This window comes from Lepisma saccharinum, chromosome 26, assembly GCF_977018435.1.
Source record: "Lepisma saccharinum chromosome 26, izLepSacc3.1, whole genome shotgun sequence".
NCBI lineage: Eukaryota > Metazoa > Arthropoda > Insecta > Zygentoma > Lepismatidae > Lepisma > Lepisma saccharinum.
Genome location: NC_139254.1, coordinates 8,881,638 through 8,902,274, shown reverse-complemented (window position 1 = coordinate 8,902,274; position 20,637 = coordinate 8,881,638). Strand labels below are relative to the sequence as shown.

General features: G+C 40.2%; 1 protein-coding gene across 2 annotated transcripts in view; it reads left to right on the top strand.

The window, feature by feature from the left end:
• The first annotated feature begins 783 nt into the window (after positions 1 to 783).
• Positions 784 to 20,637, top strand: part of Nuak (Nuak family kinase 1) — a 173,222-nt gene continuing 153,368 nt past the window's right edge. For both annotated transcript variants that reach the window (XM_083112315.1, XM_083112318.1), the window contains exon 1: positions 784 to 1,102. The gene's annotated coding sequence lies outside the window, so the exon portion shown is untranslated. The remainder of the gene's footprint in view (positions 1,103 to 20,637) is intronic.

The following is a 20,637-nucleotide window of genomic DNA, read 5'->3' as shown; positions in this document are numbered from 1 at the left end:
AAACTGGTTAATTCTATGAAGAACAGGTATCAAGCAGTAATTAGAGCCAAAGGATAGGCATCAAAGTATTAGAACTGTCAGTCAATTTGCTCTGAATATACTTTTTTCTTTTATATTATAAGGTGTAGGAATAGAAAAGTTGTACAAAAGATGGCATGTTTCTCTTTCGGTTTCATTTAATTTATTATTGTCATTATACAGAATTGGGGTAAGATTTTATGTTCCTAATGATATTAGTTATTGAATTGTAAAGAAACAATTTCAAAAGAGTGTATTTCCTTTCAGATATTAAAGAATTTTCTTTGAAAATCTGTGTGTACGAATAAGAATGTTACATATTTCATAGCTTTTGATTGATTTATTTGTTGTTTTAAGTCAACTTTATGCACAGAAAGGCTAATCGGAACTGGACCTACAGTTTAAAGTGGGATCCGAACCAGTATGTATCTCCACCGGGAGAAAGAAAGGAATGTATTCTTATAAATATGTCTGACTTAAAACTAAGAGCCAGTAAATTGGAGACTACACCGTACTGTTATTGCGAAGTGGACATATATTCCAAATAGAGATCTTTAGATGATATTTTTATTTATATTATTTAAACAAAACTGAAAACAGTATTTTTGAAGTTACTTTCCTCTTGTTCTAACACGACGAATTGTAGGATAAAAGATGGCGAAACTTTCTTACAGATCGTTAAGGGGATTAGGCAATGAGTCGCATCGCATCGCTTGCCCTTGCAACTCCCTGTGGTGGCGATGCGGTGCGGTGAGTAGTATTCGATACGATGTGTTAGGTCGGTCATGTTTCACTTCACTTTAACACCAACAAGGATAATAGGACAGTGTGTGTGGGTCACATCCTTCTTAAATGTTGACAGTCTTAAACAACCCACATTCAATACGTGAAGGCCGTATCCAATTGTTCTTCAATTCGTTTATAAGTTGTAAAATCTACTAAACAACGATATAAGTGATTTTATAAATGTGTCATGTACTTCAAGTGCAAGAATTCGTGGTTGTGGATTAGAAGTCGACAATCTGGTCAAGTTTTGTTGTAACGAAAGTGCGGAAGGTGTCCGTTTATTCAGAGTTGTCTTGAGGTGAGTCCAGTTTTATTAATCTTTGGAAATATGCGGAACGACGCAGTATCAATTATACTAACGCGATGAATATGCGTATTGACAAATTAGTCTTTGACAGCGGATATCGAGTTAGGTGGGAAAGAAATATTTGTTTGTTAAGCATGTTTTGTTACTGTACTAAAATTCAGCTTCCTTACATTAGATAATATGAATTTTGTTCATTACGTGTGGAAATAAGGCGCGATTTTCTTTTATAAAGGAGTGTATGACTTAACCTGGGACCTTCGTTAATATAGTGCAAGAGCGCAAAAGCCATCCATCCAATCCACGAGTTAAATTGCATAGGCTCATGTGAAACACGTACTAACGATACTTTTATATTTCCCCAACGTTCCCTGAATCATTAGCCTTTCAGCGACCAGGAGAATGTCCCACGGGCTTACAAAGCTATCTCTCTTTTATACAGAGAATTTGTTTACAATTTTCGAAGGTAACTCCATAATTGTTTATACATTCATAGTTACATTACTTGGTAACAGTATCATATACGCCGAACACATTTCTTAATTTTTACAGAAGAAACTACGGTATAATTTAACAATACAGAGAATTTATCCAATTTGTTTGAAATTTGGGATACTTACTAATTTGGGCCTCGTAATCACGAATCAGCACTTAAAATTTGGCACTTATTTGGGGGCAGGTGAATCCAGCCAATTTTTAGCATGCCTTTAACAGGGACTCTATAGAGGGAGCGGAGGCGGGGCCACGTTAGTGGTTGGGGTTGGTAGGTCAATTACCCCAGGGGCGGAGCACGGAATCGGTGGGAAATTTGGACTCAAAAATTTCAAACGGCAATATCTGACCTTCAGTCGGCTATAACTTGGTAAATAGTTCTTTCCGCGCTCTAGATTTATGTTCTTCACAATTAGCATTACATAATGTTCACAATAACAAAAAAAAAGTTCGAAATCGAGGGTGTAGAAATAAAAACTTAATTTAGATTATTTTGCTATTTCCACGTGTGAGCGCCAAATTTTAACTGCAGATTCGTGGTTTGGGGATCAAAATTAGTGAGTATGCCGAATTTCAAAACAAAATGGAGAAATTCCCGGTATTGGAAAATCGCTCCGAAACTACTTACCGAAATGAGTTTCTGTAGCATTTTGAAGGTTCGTAGAGGTGTTTTCTTGGTAAGTTTCATACATCGGAGACACATTTCTTCAATTTTACACAAGAAACTACTTACGGGAATTAGTTTCTCCAAGGTTTACAACGTTCGTCGAGGTATTTTATTTCATCGTGGAATATATTTAACCGGGAAATCATGTATTTTTCAAGAGAAATATCTCACCGATGCACAATTGCCATTGCTTTCATTTGCTTGCCCCACGACAACCAGATGCTGCGTATGTTTGATGACGTAAGCCCTTGGTAAGTACGAACCATGCAAAACACAAAATACGCCATTTTAATGTGTCTCCGATCTATGAAACTGTTACAGTTTTCTTTCATCGTTCAATCTGTTTGACCGGGAATTCGTGTATTTTTGAAGAGAAGTATCTCTCCCGACACCCAATTGCCATTTGCTTTGTCTAAATGAACCGGATGTTATACATGTTTCATGACTAATTTCCTGTCACTGTTTCCAACCACGTCATTGTTTTACAAGAAAATGATGTCCCCTTTTTTTAACTATGTATGCCAAACTTAACCTAACTTTACCATGAATGTTTTGGGGGGTTAAAGAAAGAAATCTAACATCCTTTTAAAGAAAACTGAGCTCAACACGTATTAATAGAACAGATGCAACAGTTAGTGCTTGAAAAAGCTGCAGTCGACTGGGGTGACACAAGTAGACACCTGACTTCATTTAAGCTAAAAAAAAATACGATAGTGGGCAATGTTTTAAATTCTTCATGCTTCTTATTACATTTTGGACACAAAACTGAAAGGATAAACGTAAGTGGTTTCATTTGTGCATTTTGCTTGATGTCAATAAGAAAAGTGGGAGGGGCTGCATTGGCTAGGCAGTTATGTTGAGGCCTTTATGGAACTATACAACATGAACAAGGGTCTCACTGCAGAACATGGGGTGGTGCTTTTTTCCTCTAAATGGACGAACAAAATTTATATCCCCTGAAAGTACGTACCTTCTACTTCATTTTCCGGTGTTACTTTTCCAATTACTATTGTATTATTGCGTGTAAAAAATGTTCTTCCTGCTACTAAAAGGAATGCATTTCTCCATTCGTTCACGTCCATATTGTATAAGCGCGGTTGCGGTCATTTGTTTCGGGGTCTTCCTCTCTGCACAAGAGTTTTGCTACCTTGTGTTCAGACGTCAGACAAGGAATGCCTACGATGTTAGGTTAGGTTCCATTAGCATAAATACAATGTCAAATTATTATTCAGGCTAAGAGAACTAAACCTAGCTACCTAATAAAATAGGCATTTTTTGCTTCCACTAGATTTGTGCAGGAATGTGCGCCACCATGTCACTTTTTCCTTCCATTTTTTTCTTGTGAAAAATAAGTGCATTGCGAACTAAATATATTTTTCAAAATACTCAGAAAGATGACTAAAATCGACTAACAGTTGATAGGGTCAGAAAAGAAAAGAAGAAGAATACTGTGACAATTCATCATGGCTAAATACACAATTCAAGAACGTTTGGTTATTATCCAAAGAAATTATGAAAATAGACGTTCTATTGAACTTGAAATGGATCATCATTCACGAGAAGCCCTTGAATCTGCAAAAGGTCACTGTATCGTGTGGTTTATGGCATGGTGGTATCATCAGACCATTTTATTTTCCAAAACTAGGTAGGAGATACAGTTACAGTGACTGTTGAGCGGTACGGATTGATGTTAACAGATGAAATTTATTTGGAGGACATGTAATTCCAACAAGACTGTGTCACAAATCACACTACCAATGCCACTATCGACATATTGCAATAAGAGTTTGATGAAAGGATAATTTCAAGAAATGCAACTGTTAGTTGGCCTCCAAGAAGTTCAGGTTTAACTCCTTTAGATTGCTTTTTGTGGGGTTATTTGAAATCGATAGTCTATGCAAACAGACCACGAATGCTTGATGCATTAAGATTGAACATCGAACGCTGCATTTGTGACATTAGGCCCGAGTTATTGCACAAAGTCATCGAATTGACTCGTGCGCACAAAGTAGAGGTGGACACTTAAATGATGTGTTATTCACAACATAATGTAATAAACTATGCTTCAAAATAATATAAAAAGTTTGGTTGTATCTGAAATGTTTTTTATTTTATTTCATTGTAAAATCATATCGTTCTTATTGGAAAACTATATAACAAGGTTAAATCAGGCTCAGCGTAAATGATGGCAAAAAATGTTCAGCCTTTTTCATGCCAATTCCCTTGATGACTTCTTAACAATTTTAGCCCTTCTCAATGATTGAATAGAGGTTTAGGACCAGAAACACATGTAAGTGCACATTGACTTGGTTTCTTATTGTGATAAGCTGTCTATTTCAACATTCAATAATAGTGCTTGGATATGCTTGTTACTATTTATATACTTTAATTTGGCTTTATTGCATAGTAAGAGCTACAATGGTGTAGTCGGTAGGACGACTTGTCCACCACATGAGAGGGTGGTGGGTGATCTAAGATCGGTATTTTCCGACCTTGTTCATGCATAAAGTGCTCTGGGGCGCACCAAAGTGGCCGTCGAGATCGAGAATGTGCGGTGCTCTACCGCCACATCCCCTAAATGTACCTTTATGGCACAGTGTTATATGCACAGGAAACTTTCTTTACCTTTATTGCCTTTGTATTTCTACACTTATTGCCCTCTGTTGCATATGTTTTCCACTGGAAAAGGATAAGTCAGACTTTGACAACTTACCAACCAATGGGTCACTTGAATAGACATGCTGAGAAGAAAATAGGGAGAACAATTAATCTGTCACACGTTATAGAAATGTCTTTCTCTTTCTCTCTTTATTGGAAGTCCCCATATTTCCCTGTACTTCTGTTTTTTATTTTAAACCTTTTTATTAGCACCTTGAATGTTTTGGCATATTTTCATTGGACAAAGCCCCTACTGGGCACATCAATGTTTATTGAACTCTCTCTATGTTTTGAAGTGATTCTAAGGATCAGTTTACAGTAGTTTGATATTCATATGGTAAAATCTTTGAAAGCCCTGAATGGCAGGAAATGTTATTTTCTTTACAAAAAAGATGGACATTCAGTTTTAGAAATGTACCCAGATAGAAATTTTAGGTAGAGGATATGTCCCTGAAATACTGTACTTAAAATGGACAATTTAGGTACACATCTTTGATGCATAAATGTTAGCAGATAAATTGTTCAGTGATTTCACTATGTATCCTACATGGGTAGGCTATGTGTGTGTATTTTTGTTGCTGATGGTAAGCTACAGAAAGTCACTGCTAGTTTAGTTGAAAAAATGAACAAGTTACAGTACTCATTTAACTCGTTACGGTTATCCTTAGTCGAATAAATAACTTGTTACCTGCAAACAGTGTTCTGAGCCATTGGCGTACGAAGGTGGGTTGGGGGGGGGGGTGGTACTACAGCTTCCAGATATTTTGAGAAAAGTGATTTTCATATGAAAGCGGGAAAGAACTAGGGAAAACCCAAGTTGGTAAATGTGCCTCCCCCAAAGTTACCCCGGATGATCTTATTTTTTCTTTGAACAATACATAAAAGTGACGATAAAATAGTAATTCTAAAGTATTTTATGGTTTCCGTCTCTTAACCTTAGTCTTAAAGGTTGTTCAAAGACAAAAATGTGTAATCGGAAGTCATTTTAATGCGGGGTTTCAGTTACCACTTCTTTTCCAGAGTTCTTTACTCCTTTCATTCGAAAATGTTGATTTTCTCAAAATTTCGGGAGGGGATGTAGCCCCCATGAGCTCCCTTCTGCGTACGCCAGTGATCTGAGCATAAACGAGGAACAAGTTTCAGTGGAGAGAAAGACCCTAAAGTGCCCCTTCACCACTGATGTTTCCCCGTGACTAGCTGAAGATGGTTATAGAAGGGGGAGAAAAACTTAGCATTACGCTTATGGTAGTATTATTTTACCTGTTCTCTTGGGAATGTGACTTCCGATGGCGTGGAAAAACGCGTGAACGGAAAGAGGAAACGTTGAAGATTTCATTTGTCGTTGTAAAAGTCGAAAGCTCCCATTTGATTAACTTGAAGTTGTTGCTGTATTTTCTCGATAAGGAATGCATGGGATTCTGAAAATACGTATTCATTATATTTTTCCAACAGCGTGTCTAGCTCGATAATCGACTTGGAAAGTCGCTTCCACTCGCAACATGGGGAGGGCGGATTAATACTCTATGTATAGTCGGGGTTCTTTTTAGTAGCAGTGCCCATGATCCGAAACAGGCACTTATCTAGAAATATGTTTCGGGGGGGGGGTCCGAACCAAGTGTCTCAGGAATAATAATAACAATAATAAAATAATATTTAAATTAAAAGAATTATATTAAATCAAATTAATACTAGATACAATACATAAATTAAAATTATATTGTTCTCACACGATTAGGTAAAAAGACTGTAGCTATAAGAATAGAGATATGATAGCACATATTCATTACGTAGCTTACCTGTACTTAAGATCGGAATAACTTACATAAAAACAAGTGCCCTGGCAATGAAATTAATGTCAAATAGATGAATAATTGAATGTTTATCAAATAACAAAAATGATGTTAGATGTAGTTGGAGAAAAGTAAGTTTCTGATTTAAATGTTATGCATATTATTTTGGGTAATAGTGTACATAAATTTTTGTAATGTCATTCAAAGCCGTATGATCCCAATATAATCCTTGCCTTCTAAAAAGTTCAGATGAAGTTAATAACTGGAGCCCGGAATTTTGGCAAAATGCCTCTTTTTATTTACTGCATATATATTGATAAAATTTTTCCGGATATACGTTTTTTATGTTGTTTCGAATGATTTAGAAGCCTTTTCATTTTGCCTATTTGGGACCCCACTGCCTATTTTTAATTATAATGCCTTTTTCAATGAAATTTGACCATTTTTTTAAAAAAAATGTTGGCATTTATTTTTCTTCCGTTCATTACATGAATAATTTTCGCCTTATTTAAGTAATATTGAACTCACGCATGTTTCAACATTGCTGAAGGAGAAAAGTGTCAGAAAAAAGTATTTCATGCTGAGTTAGGATATTGCCTTTCGGTTAACATTTCCTTGTGCATGATTGACTGCTGAAGTGGAGAGGTTGATTTCGAACACAAAGAAGATATTTCTGAAATCTCCCTCTCGAACCCGAAAATTTCAGGAAGTTACGCCTGAGCTTAGTTTCCCTCCGCAACCAGTCTTGACAAGATGGGAAACCTGGATATCAGCAGCTATATATTATGCTAACAACCTTGAAAAAATCAGTGAGGTGATCGACGCTCATCCAGAAAATGAAGCGGCTTCAATTCGTGAAGTGAAAAACTCCTGTGCTATTCAGAACTGAAGAATGAACTGTCGTTTATTTTTGCACATTATGGTGCATTGCCAGAGACAATTACAAAGCTAGAAAAAAGAGGTGAGACTCTTGTAGCATCCATGAAAATCTTCGAGGAATCTATGCAGCAGATGATGGAAGTGCCAGGAGAAAAGGGGTCAGCTGTTGCGGAAAAGTGCAAACGGGTAGTGAGTGCAAATAAGGACTTGAAACAATTGAAAACAATTTGTGATATTCTAAAAGATGAAAATGCTGTTACCAAAATGAGTCCAGCTACATTAGCTTGTTCTATGTATGCTCCAATAACTTCTGTCGAAGTAGAAAGATCATTTTCTATATGAAAAAGATTCTCTCTGACAGACGACTATCAATGAATGTTGAGAACTTAAAAAACACCGTGTAGTTATGTCAATCAAGACGGAGAAAATTGAAATGCTCTTCCCAATGTAGATTTTAACATGTTGCCAGAAATTATATATAAAAGTAAGCGACTTCCAAATGTGCCATTTTTTCGGTGTATTTTGCCTTTTTTTCATTTTTAGTGCCTATTTTCCACATTATAAATGCCTTTTTGCCTGCCTATTTTAACTAAAATAAATGGCTGAACTTCCGGGCTCTATTAATAACCATTGCTTATGCAACAAATGCTAATATTTTCATTACTTAATTTTAGTACTTGGTAAGTCTTTCGGGGAGTCCAGATCCCTGGACCCCACTAAGTACGTCCTTCCTGTCCTTCAAAGCCGTATGATCCCAATATAATCCTTGTCTTACAATAATTTCAGAGGAATTTATATAACCGGCGGACCCCCCCCTAAATATGTCCTAGGTCCGAAACGGTCACTCCTCGCCTTAAGCCAAGCGAATGGACACGATGGTGGACAATTTGCCTGATAATATTAATGTATTCGACGTTGCCACATCGCTTCAGTGGTGATTCACAGCACCGGGAAAAGGTAGCGTCAGCAGGTAGGTGAACCGCTTATGCCTACGTTCGTTATGACTCGAGGATCCCGCGGGTCTCCTTGTCTGGAAGCCGTCCAGCCTTGCCAGCAGACAATAATAGTGGTCGCGGAGATCAGTGACAAGGTCTCGATCGCCTGCGTGGTTTATTTTTATTGCTTGCATCGCATGTTCCGATCGCATTCTCTTGATCTCTTCATGTCCCTTCGCCGCTACAGCATCGGCGCTATTCTAGGATTTTGCGACAGAAAGGACCACGCAGGTCGTCGACTCGACACGGAAGTCATGACAGAATTAATATTTCATACAGGGTGATCAGAAAAAATTGTATACATTTTCATTTTGTTCGTTTTTTTTTCTGTGGTGGTGCAAATCTGTATTATGGTAAATCGGAACACACGGCCGCATGTAAGGGCCATTTAATAACCGTTTTGCATTAATTGAATAATCGCATCAGCATTTGATCAAATCACTTGTGGTATTTGAATATGTAACTTATAGCTTAGAGGCGGCGCAGTAAAGTATACTACGTGGCGTAAAAAAAATTATACAGTAAAAGGTTTGTAAAATTTTAAAATGTGTGTGTGTTCCTTGTCTGTTTATAATCTACTTCGTGTTACGATAACGTGATCGGAATTAAATTTAATGTGGAATTTAATTTGATTTCATTTTTGTTATTTGGCTTCGCTTTTTTGCCACTTTTGGGTAATCGCGACGATGAGGATGAATGATGACATGCTGAAATTGATACAGGGACACTCGCAAGGAACAGCCATGCTCAGAGCGCCACTCGGGACTCTTGTCGTATCGCACTGTGATAACCACTGCAAAGAGGTCAGCGTGTACGTTTTTGTTGTCCTTTAATCCATTTCATCTTATCATCATTCATCCTCACTTTCGGGATTAGCCAAAAGTAGCAGGAAAGCGATGTAAAATGAAACCAAGTAAAGAGCCTTTTCGGAATAGCTAATATACGTTCCAGGAGCTTATATTCTAGGCTAGCTAGGCGATCTGCGAAGCCTGAAGTCTAGAGAATAAATTACAGTAGAAAAATCGATCAGAAATTGTAAATAATATTATTCCTATCAGTGAGATGATGAGATGAGATTCTGGAGTTGGCAACCTGATGTCCTATGAGTTGGCAACCTGATGTCCTATGAGTTGGCAACCTGATGTCCTATGAGTTGGCAACCTGATGTCCTATGAGTTGGCAACCTGATGTCCTATGAGTTGGCAACCTGATGTCCTTTGAGTTGGCAACCTGATGTCCTATGAGTTGGCAACCTGATGTCCTATGAGTTGGCAACCTGATGTCCTATGAGTTGACAACCTGATGTCCTATGAGTTGGCAACCTGATGTCCTATGAGTTGGCAACCTGATGTCCTATGAGTTGACAACCTGATGTCCTATGAGTTGACAACCTGATGTCCTATGAGTTGACAACCTGATGTCCTATGAGTTGACAACCTGATGTCCTATGAGTTGACAACCTGATGTCTTATGAGTTGACAACCTGATTTCCTAGGGGCTGGCAACCTGATTTCTTAGGAGTTGGTAAATTTATTTCTATTCATTGCTTAGGATCACATGACTTAGTGAGATAGCCCAGATACGTTCCATAATATTTTGGTGTAATTTCCTCCATGTCGCAGTTGTTTTTCTGTTTCTTTACGTATGCTTGCTGCACACACCACAGGACCCATTTGTAAACTTCAGAGATCAGGACTTCTTCGAGTTTTACCAAATTTGTGCAGTTTATTCTACTTTTACCTTACTAGACTGAGAACTGTGCATATTGTAGCTGCATCTAATATTCGCGGAGTGCCCGAGGGAGCGGAAAACTTGCGTTTCGTGAAGACTGCTAATTTTTGCAAAATGAGGTATGTTAGCGAATTTTTTTCCCGTCGCCGAAACTGCAAAAGCGTGTAATGCGGTGCAGGTCCCGCGGCCCCTCGTTTTAATCATAGTTATGGCTCTTGGCGACCGTTAATTGGGTCATCCGAGGGAATTAGCTGCGAAAATTTACCCCCCCCCCCTTCTTGCGCCGCTACAGGGCTCACTTGCCGTAGTTACATCGCAGGATGTTTGTCCCCTTACCCACTCCGGGATTCGAACCCGGGGCCCCTAGCGTCGTAGCCAACCACTCCGCCACGGAGGCCGGCTGACGAGACATGTTATTTGGTCTTTATACAGGGTGATTCAAAAGTTCCTTAACACCCCATATAAAACGTAAAGGAGTTAGGCTGGGCACATTTGGTCATGATAGAAACAGGTTAGGCTAGGGGAGAGCCACATAACTCCTTTACATTTTACATCGGGTGTTAAGGAACTTTCGAATCACCCTGTAGTATTACATCGTATTATGTGTTATGTCTAATTTTGAGCGTTTATACAGGGTGCAGCAAAAAGATCTGATGGTTTGTAAGTAAAAATAACGAACGTATTGCACATTTGTACATGGTTATGTATTCAACAGATTGGGGCACATGTGCCATTTAACAGGCACTAAAAAAAATCTTTACAACAAAGGCTTAGGCTTTGAAGATGACGTCATCCAAGTGGTGTCCATTACTCACCATGCACTCTTCACAAGTCTCGTGTCGAATCTGTCAAAAACATGCCCCAATCTTTGATTTGGTCGCAGGCGCAGCAGCTGATCAAGCCACGCCCCTTCCCCCCTCGCATTGCTACGCACCAATGAAAATCGACAGATTGTTTTGCTGCGTGCATGGCGAGAACTGGACACCACGTGGATGACGTCATCTTCAAAACCTAAGCCTTTGTTGTAAATATTTCTTTGTTGCCTGTTAATTGGCACATGTGCCCCAATCTGTTGAATACATATCCACGTACAAATGTTGTCCTTCGTTCGTTATTTTTTACTTACAAACCATCAGATCTTTTTGCTACATCCTGTATAAGCAGATATCTCGAACGGTAGTAACGTCCTTGCCTTGTAATCAGGGCCTCGGGTTTGACATCATGTGGGGAACATTGCACAGTGGTTCGCATCCCACTTTATATTGTACATCCCGATTACCAGTGATTTATCCATACACATCCAACAGAAACATTAAATTTATGGGCCTTTTGGTTCTAAATTTACACTTAGACCGCCCATATAAGAAATTCTGGACATGTCCCTATCTGTGAATAAAGTGCTCTCGAACGGCAGCCCTTTGCATACGCTGTACTTTACGTTCAGATCTTTGAATATTCTCCAGTGAACCTTTGTTGCGGACGTTGTTGGCACCTTCTGCTCTCCATTGCGGTATTCGAAGAGGAAAGGTTTGTCTCGAGTGATTATATCTTGTTTCCGCCAGTCGTATCACGTTGTTTTTCCCTGTCAGGATTCGCGGAACCGCAAAGTTCATCCTGTTTATGGAATTTGCGTCCCTTTCATGGAGTTGGATCAAGGTTGTTAAAGTTCCAGGAATTCTTAATGCATTCAATTCAGGTCCAGGAGAGAAACTCAAGCGCAAATGGGTTCTGGACCGTAAAGAACCTTTTTATCTGTAAAGCATTTCAATTGGGTACGGAACCTTTTTTTTTCGGCTGAATTTAAATACGGTCCTGGAACCTTTATTCCGGATCAATTTAAATACGGTACGGAAACAGTTTTTTCAATGGGACAATACGCAACTTGTACCGAATTTAAATTGTGCCAGAAAGAAGGTTCTGGTTCTGCAGCGGAAGCCAATAAATCCCATTAGAATTTATGGCTTCCCCTATAGTGTAGTCGCCTTGTTCAATCAGGGAGTCCCTGGTTCGTACTTCAGTGGAGTCGCACTGTGGTTTGGACCCCACTTTAAACTATGCATAAATTATATAAGACCATAACGCATATAACGTCAGAGAACGGCTGGTTGCTGCCGCTGCATTTCCCCCCTCTATGCACTCACTTTCCCTCTCACGCGTTCATTGATGAACCCTCTAGAGTCGTACGTGCGCAGAGGACGTGTTTTTCGTTTACTTACTCCAGGGATTCCGTATACTTTCTGTTTCTACTACAACCTCTCTCTCTTTTACTCACCGTGTATGTTCGTATAGTCGACGCGCTAGCTACATTAACGACCGGCTGGCTTTGAAGTCCACGGAGCGCGCCCACTAGCTGCAACAATCACATTCAACGCACAGTGTTGCCACACATCTACTATACATCACCTTGTCCCTCCGCGCACAAGCACCTTCCCACGGTCTCCACATTGAAGTTGCAAAGTACGGCAACAGCGTTTCTGAAGTCATGTGACTGACACTCCACGTGGAGTAGACGAGCAGAATGACAGCTGCGCCCATTGGCTGAAGGTTGAATGTGATTGGACGAAAACAACTCGCCGCTATTTATCACCACCCACGCATGTGGCGGCGGCTTTCTTTAGTTCTTCGACGTTAACGAAGTAAACGCGTGGACTATACGTGTGTGTGTGCTCATGCACTAGCTGGACGAGTGCACTGGCAACATAAGGGAGCCGGCTGCAAGTGGAATGAATGGAGCATTCGTTGAGAATTGTCAGCCGCTGAAACAACATTGAAGTTTCACACGGGTCGTCGACAAGATACGTTAAGAGGGGAATTATAAAAGCCATCGCAAATCAGAAACACAACATATCAACGGAACGCATGCAAATGAAATCAGCAGCGTGGTATCACGCATGTGTCTATTGCCTTTTTCTCTATCTAGTCTCGCCTTTCGCGGTTGAAAAGTACATAAAGGGTGTGGCAGAAGTTACGCCCCTTTAACAGTTGCTTGTAATGTTTATGAAAGGTGTTGAAGTACAGTTAAAAAAAAAATAGTCCAACAACACAACATGGACATAATTATGTAACATGTACTTCGTTTACATATTAACAAGAATATTTTTTGGGGGGGTACATAGCTGCTTTCTAAGGGGGCGGCATATACTTCATGATATTTCGTATTTTACAACTTTCCATTCTCAAACTGCAATCAGGGGTCATTTTAAGGAAGTTATGTATTTACCACTCTGGTTCCCTAGTTCTTCACGGCTTTTTTGAGAATTTTAAATTTCTCAATTTTGGATGGGCTGTAGCCCCATCAGTCCCCTCTGCGTACGCCAGTGGCCGCACCCTATATTTTTCCGCCTTCAACAGCACCCCAGACCAGACCTAGCACCTGTCATCTGCAGGTTCATGTATGGAGTTCGGTGCCCTCCGTCCTCCGCTCAGTCACACGGAAGCTTCTCCAGCGGCCTTGTTGGCTGTCCTGCCTGAATCACTTCTCCATATAACATTCTGAGCAGATGGTTCACTTGTCAGGTCATGCTTTTCTGCTTTCGACTGCTATTTCGGGGCCCCGGCGTGGGCGACGCTTCGGGCATTCTCTAAAGCAGCTTGCGTCACTTGCGATTTCAAGCAGCATAGTGTGCTAGAGAAATCGAACATGGCCGATTAGCAAGATGATTGTCGAGTATATTTTGAGATCCTTACACATCGCCACGTTTCGTTTGTGTTGTTCCTCGTGAAAGGACGTGTGCGAAAAAAAATGTGTGCAAGAGTGAAGTCACGTATATGTCAACCTCTCTTCCACGTAGCAAACCTACTTCTCATGTGCATACCGTGTGTGTGAAGATGATGTGATCAACGCCACACTCCAGCCGCCCGAATTGTCCCCAGGTGACCATTGGTTGGAAGCTGGGTGAACCCCAGAGCCGCTCAATGCAGGACCTCTTTTATTTTACGTCTCTTTTGCGCCACTTTTGGCTAATCGTGACGATGGGATGAACAATGCTAATTGGAGATGGTTGAAGAGAGAGTGGCAAACATATATAGACGGCCCTACATGCTAGCTATGAGTCCACCCACCAGAGCCTCGATAGTCTTCAAATTGCAGTCCAGGGTGCACTACGAGGAGGGGATTATGGGCCATCCCTTATTTCCCCCTATGCAGTGACATTGTAGGACATATACCCACCTGCAATCACTCCCAGGAATCGAACCCGTATCTTCTGTGTGACAATCGGACACCTTATTGATTGGACCACCGCGTCTCCTCTTCCACCTAGTACGCCCCGGATATTGCAAACCAACGAGGCTGTGCCGCTTGGACTCCCATTCTTGTGTAATGATCTGTCGGGCGTCTATTCTGTTCTTAGTCTCGGTTATTTTGTGCTAACATGAAATTCAATACATTTGCATTCTGAATTTGGAACTGTTCTGATTAAACAAAATTTAATTTCTTAGTTTTCATGTTAGTTTTGGCACCATTAATCGTACTGTACAATTGTAGCAGTCACTTATTTCAGGGCCTCCCGATGGCGTAATCGTAAAGTGTCCGCCTTGTAATCAAAAGGTTCCGGATTCGATACTCGGTGGAGACACATTGCACATTGGCTCAGATCCCACTTTAAACTGTGCATAAAGATGACTTAAAATAATTCAATCAATGAATCAAGTCAGTAAGTTTCAGACTGTCGATTAGTTTCCACCCTAGCAGGCTTAAAATTAACTCAACACGTAAACTTGGTAAATCACATGTGAAAATTGTTGAAGTTTTAAATGCTTGAAGAAATAAACATCCCTCGGATTATTGTTGTGTTCGGAGAGAAGCCTCTTGATCTTCGCATGACTCTGATGCTGTGCCTCCAAACTCCATGGACCGGGACAGGTATTTCCGACGAGTAAGATCGCCGTCGTCCCAAAATAAACCGCACGCAGTGACGGCGACAGTGTTGCCAGATGGTCTCGTCCACACTTTTTTTTTTAACGTTCTCTTCCGACGACGGACAATAATTATAAGCCGTCTTGCTCATGAGCGTCCCAGTTTGTCTTTGGATACACGAAGTGGGTATGTGGGTGGGCGTTTAACCTGAGGGCGTCCCCCCTACGTCCACTGCATAGCTCCACGGTGTGGTGTTTGCAGGCGCAAATGTCGTCCTGTGTAGCGTTGCCAGCTGCTATGCTTTCTCACTACTACTAGTCACCTGCTTCACTGTTCATTTGGAGTTGAGTAGGATTCCTACACGTGAGGTTCTCCCCCCCCCCAACCTTGTGGGAAGTACAGAGGATACACGCAATGATGGGAATAGGGAAGATATACGATATGATTTCTCTCTTTGCTACCTCTATTTGGTGCAAGGTGCATAAATCTTCATCTTACACCTCAGCTAGAATATCTACAGGGTAGGGTTCTTTGTAGACAACGAAACCAGACAGAATGCCTTCGAATGGAGACGTTTAAACGAAATATATTATATAAATAAGGATACATAGAAATAGAATATTTACATGAGCTACTTTTATCTATAATTCTCATTTACAGTCATTTTTTATCTTTATATATCTTTTATTATTTTTTCCTTCGATTTGTATATTCTTCTATATGGACTTCCTTCTTAATGGACGGTCTATATCTGGACTTCCCTCTTATTGGACGGTCTGGATATGGACTTCCTTAATTCCTTTTTCAGTTTTTTCCTTTAAGCTTTGGGAATTATACTAATATCCCCCCTTGCAGCTGCGATCGGAACGCGCCAATACAAACTGGGTACATAAGAGTGTATCCTTGGTGCAAGACGACTGACACGCGCAACCAAAATTGCCGTGGGGCGTCGACTGGAACGCGTCGCCACTGATGTAAACAAAATTTCCGTTATGGGAATGGTAAATCAATCGGACAGATGCAATATCTGTTCAAAGACACAAACTTGTATCAGTGCTTTGACTTCTTTAATGTTCGTATTAACTTACATATGATCACTGGTTTGATTTATCGAATATGTACATTAATTTATTTATTTTATATTTATTCTTTATCTTCTTATAGTAGATTCTATTGTTTTTCATCTTTCCCATTCGTTTTATTCTTATTTATATAGTTATTCACATATATTATGTTAATTCTTAATCTCACACGCCTGGTGCTGCCATCTCTATTCCGCTTTTGCAAACTATTTACATTATTTTGTCCTATTGGGTACAGTGGGATCCATGAGTATTACCGTGCAAATTGTCCATGAATATTTTCATTCATTTTTCTCTTGCATTCTATGTGTTTTTAAGCGATGGATTTTTTGTGTATGCTGGTGCAGAAGTTGTCAACAGCTTGTTTTGAGTGTTCTTTTAATTCTTGAAGCTCTTATTGGGTCAAATAAAGTGCACGAACATGGTGATGGACAATTTGCGCGGTATTACTCATGGATCCCACTGTACGTAACAGTTTCAGTGGCCGAGCGGGGAGTTATTATAGTTTACTAGGGATGGACAATATCTGAAATTTGATATCGCGATATATCGTCACGGACGATACGATATTTTTTCCGTATTGTGATATCGCCGATATATCGTTCCCACGATATAAGAGGTGTGTCAGAAATATTTTCGTTTTTGAATCCGCCCTCGGGGGCAATTCGCACATTACGGAGAAATGAGATAGATCGCAAACGCTTGGCAACATCGTTAATATTTAGTTGCCATGGGGCGCTTTACGGGGCAGCGTGCTTTTTGTGTTCGTGCGTTTTATAAAAATAATGATTCTTATGTTGTGTGTCGTTTGGCTGCATCATTATAACCTGGCAGGAATGAGAGACGTCCCAAGCGCAAATTTAATTAAATATTGGGTGAGAAAGTTTGAAACCTGGAAGCACTATGACGAGTAAACCGCCGGGACGTCCAACTGAAGCAAAGAAAGATGAAATCAATGCTATTCCTCGTGCAATGCTTCGGGGAGTGAACGAAAACTTCAGTTCAAGAATAATTGAAAGTGAAAACATGAACGGTCACAATTTGTCCAATACTCCTTCCCACAAATAAAAATGTAATGTTTAAGCTTTCTTTTCGTAATAAATTTGTACACCATTTATATCGCCAAATATCGTGCCGATGTATCGCCGACACGATATTTATCGCTATAATGTCGTGACGATATATCGCCAAAATATTTTCACGATATATCGTCTAGTTGATACCCCTGGACGATTTTATATCGCCCAACACTATAGTTTACCCACTATCTTGCCTAAAGCTTAGTCCAAACGTAATGTCTTAACAGTATTGCATGATGTAAGTTTGATAGGTAAGACTGACGCAAAATACGCGGTTACACTATCCATGCTTTCTCCCAGTCAGACAAAAAAAACTAGATGAAGCACCATTGACAAATGTAATTTCAGTATGTAAGGTGAGATTGAAAAAGAAAGTGCGCATCACTCATGGTGGTCTCGAGAGTGGCTACTTATGAGGGGTAAATTCTCACATGTCAATTTGCTCCGTGAATTACGACAAGAACATGAGGATAGGCATCATTAATTACGTGCGGATGTGGACACTGTAAATTATTAACCTAGTAACCCCGAAAAATGAAAAACAACAAATTACTCATCCAACATCAACGAGAGACGGCGCAAAATTATGAGAAGTTGGACCGTTTCGTTTGATTGATTGATTTGGTGTTTCAAGTCCACCTTATGCACAGTAAGGCTAATCGGGACTGGACCTACAGTTTAAAGTGGGATCCGAACCACTTGTGCCTCCACCGGGTATCGAACCCGGGACCCCTTGATTACAAGGCAGCGACGCTACCACTGCGCCATCGGGGAGACCCCCGTTTGGTTTGAAAAGTAAGCTTCAGCCCATTAGTCTTTCAAGCGATCGTCAAACCTCGTTCAGTTTATACAAGGCGTCAAACTTGCCGTCCATGCATAATGTTGAGGAAAAATCCTCTTTTTTCCTAGTGTCCGTAGACGAGGCCCAACATAATATATGTTCATTTTGGGTCATTGTAGGCCAGAAAAAGGTGGGTTTTATTTGTCCTTTTTTGCCTTTTTTGGCTTATTTGGCCTTCTTTAGCGTTTTTATTAGATCTTAACTGCATTTTTGTGCAACTTCACCTTCTTTCGACTACGTTTTTACTGCCCATTCTCAATTCGAATCATCATCAGTTCATCACCTCTTAAACATCCTTTCTGTAGTAAAGAAAAAGAGAAATAAATATATTTGAACCATCCCTGAAACGAGAGAAAAATATTTTTGGAATACTGAAGCAGGTACGGTACAAGGTCCTTTTTGTAACTTGTCTGGAAGGTCGCGCTGTAAGTGGCAACTTTCTCTTGTTTTGAAGCTTTCATCATGCTGTATACGACCAAACAGCATGCGCCTGCAAATATCTTAAGTCAGATAAGGAGGTGGCGCGCAGAGGGAGGGGCGGGGAGGTTAAAACTGAAGTTATTAATTGATTTGGATCACATTTATACGTCCTTTTTTCGTTTTTAGGGCCTTTTTTTATATTTTTAGGTCTTTTTTTGAGTTCAACTTTCGAGCCCTAGTCATGGCGATAAAACATTACATGTGGACCAGGCTTAAGGTACAATGAACAATTCTTCTAATTTTATTTTTAAACTGTAGGTCCAGTCTCGATTACCCTTCCAAAGTATAACGTGGAATTAAAACAAATTTTGACGCTTGTCCTCTCTCCGTGTATGTATGCGTGTGAGTAGCAACATGGCGCCCCCTGATTCCATTCCTGGTGGGAGCCCCCAGTGATGACCCAGCAATGTGCGGACAAATGGGGAGCTACTTGAAAAGAGAAAGTAGCATGCTCCGGTCTCGAAAGCCAGAGAACAGCGGCGATGGGATCCAATGCACTGACAGCTCGTCACCCAATGAAAAAGCCTCTTTGGCAGATCCTGGCTCTCCGAGGCTCTTCCGCCATGGAGTTACACACAGACACCGTACGTTTTCCTCGCGGTACGCTGCATCGGAATCTTTATGTAGGTAAGAATAAGACATTCTTTTGTTTTAACGAAAGAAGTGTGGCCTTCCCCGATGGCGTAGTGGTAAGGGGAAAGACGAGATTCCAACTAAAATTACATATTTCACACATAATTTCATTTTAGTCACAGTAATTTGTTAATTATTATATGTGCGTTGAAGGAACATGATAATTTCAGACTGAAGCAATGTTTTTTGAGGAGCCATCACTACTATGGGTGACAATATGCCTCCTCCGCCCCCCCCCCCGAATAAAATCCTGCGGACCTCCGTGCACGGTCATATATGAACATACCACAGTATTTTGAGTGGTTCTTATGAACACAATAACAATAAGAAGCCAACTTGAAGAGTATCGGGAGCTTTCTTCCCAGAAAAAGGCAATGTCTATCAGTGGCGTAGCGTTATAGTACGCCCGTACGCCCGGCGTTCCCAGATTTAAAATTTGAAAAATGCTTAAATGCTGTGATTATAAAGTAAAACGTGACTAATTTCATATATATTTGACCTTCATGGCATTATAATGGCTATTTTTCGCGATCCGCTTGCAACGCTCCACTCTCAACACTCGTTCTAGCATATCTTTTTAATGCCTCTCCCGGCGGTACGCCGAGCAGGTTCGGCGTACAGGACTCCTATATTCCTTGCTACCTTTATGGAGGGAAAGCTTCCATTTCTACAGCACGTGCGTAATTGGGCTCTCTTACGTCAGCGTACGAGAGGTCTACCGTGATTGGTTCATGTGACCCTTCCTGCCTTCTGAAGCAGACGACAGCGGCAGAATTCCTACCCGGTTCTTCGCTCTTCGCGCTCATGCAACTCGTGCTATGTGATGCTACAATACGCAATATTGACTGACGTAACTTTACCAATCTCAAATATACTGCTTCTTAATGGCCACTGCATTGTATAATTTATCGCACGAACAGCGATGTGTATTAGAAACTAAAAGATCAACACAATTTTTGTTAAATAAGTTGGTGAAGTCCTCGTGATAGAAATTCAGCCTGTGGCTGCTCTACCACTTAACCCGCAAAACTATTATTTTCTTATTGTATTTTTTCGTTATTATCTAACTACTTAATATTGTGTGAATGGAAATGTTTAGCATTCATTTGAAAACTCTTAACATCGAATGGTCTCTGGAGAAAATTATTTTAAAATGTTTATCAGCATTCTCAAGATGTAATAAACAGTGGTCTGAATTACTAATCGCCACTTACGTCAGTAGAGTGTACGATATTTGGATCATCCACTCTGCTTTTCACAGTGCGCCAAGACGACAGAGGTCCCTGGTTCGAATCCCGGCGTGAGCACGGGTGTTCTTTGTCAGTGTCCCTTCATCAATATCAT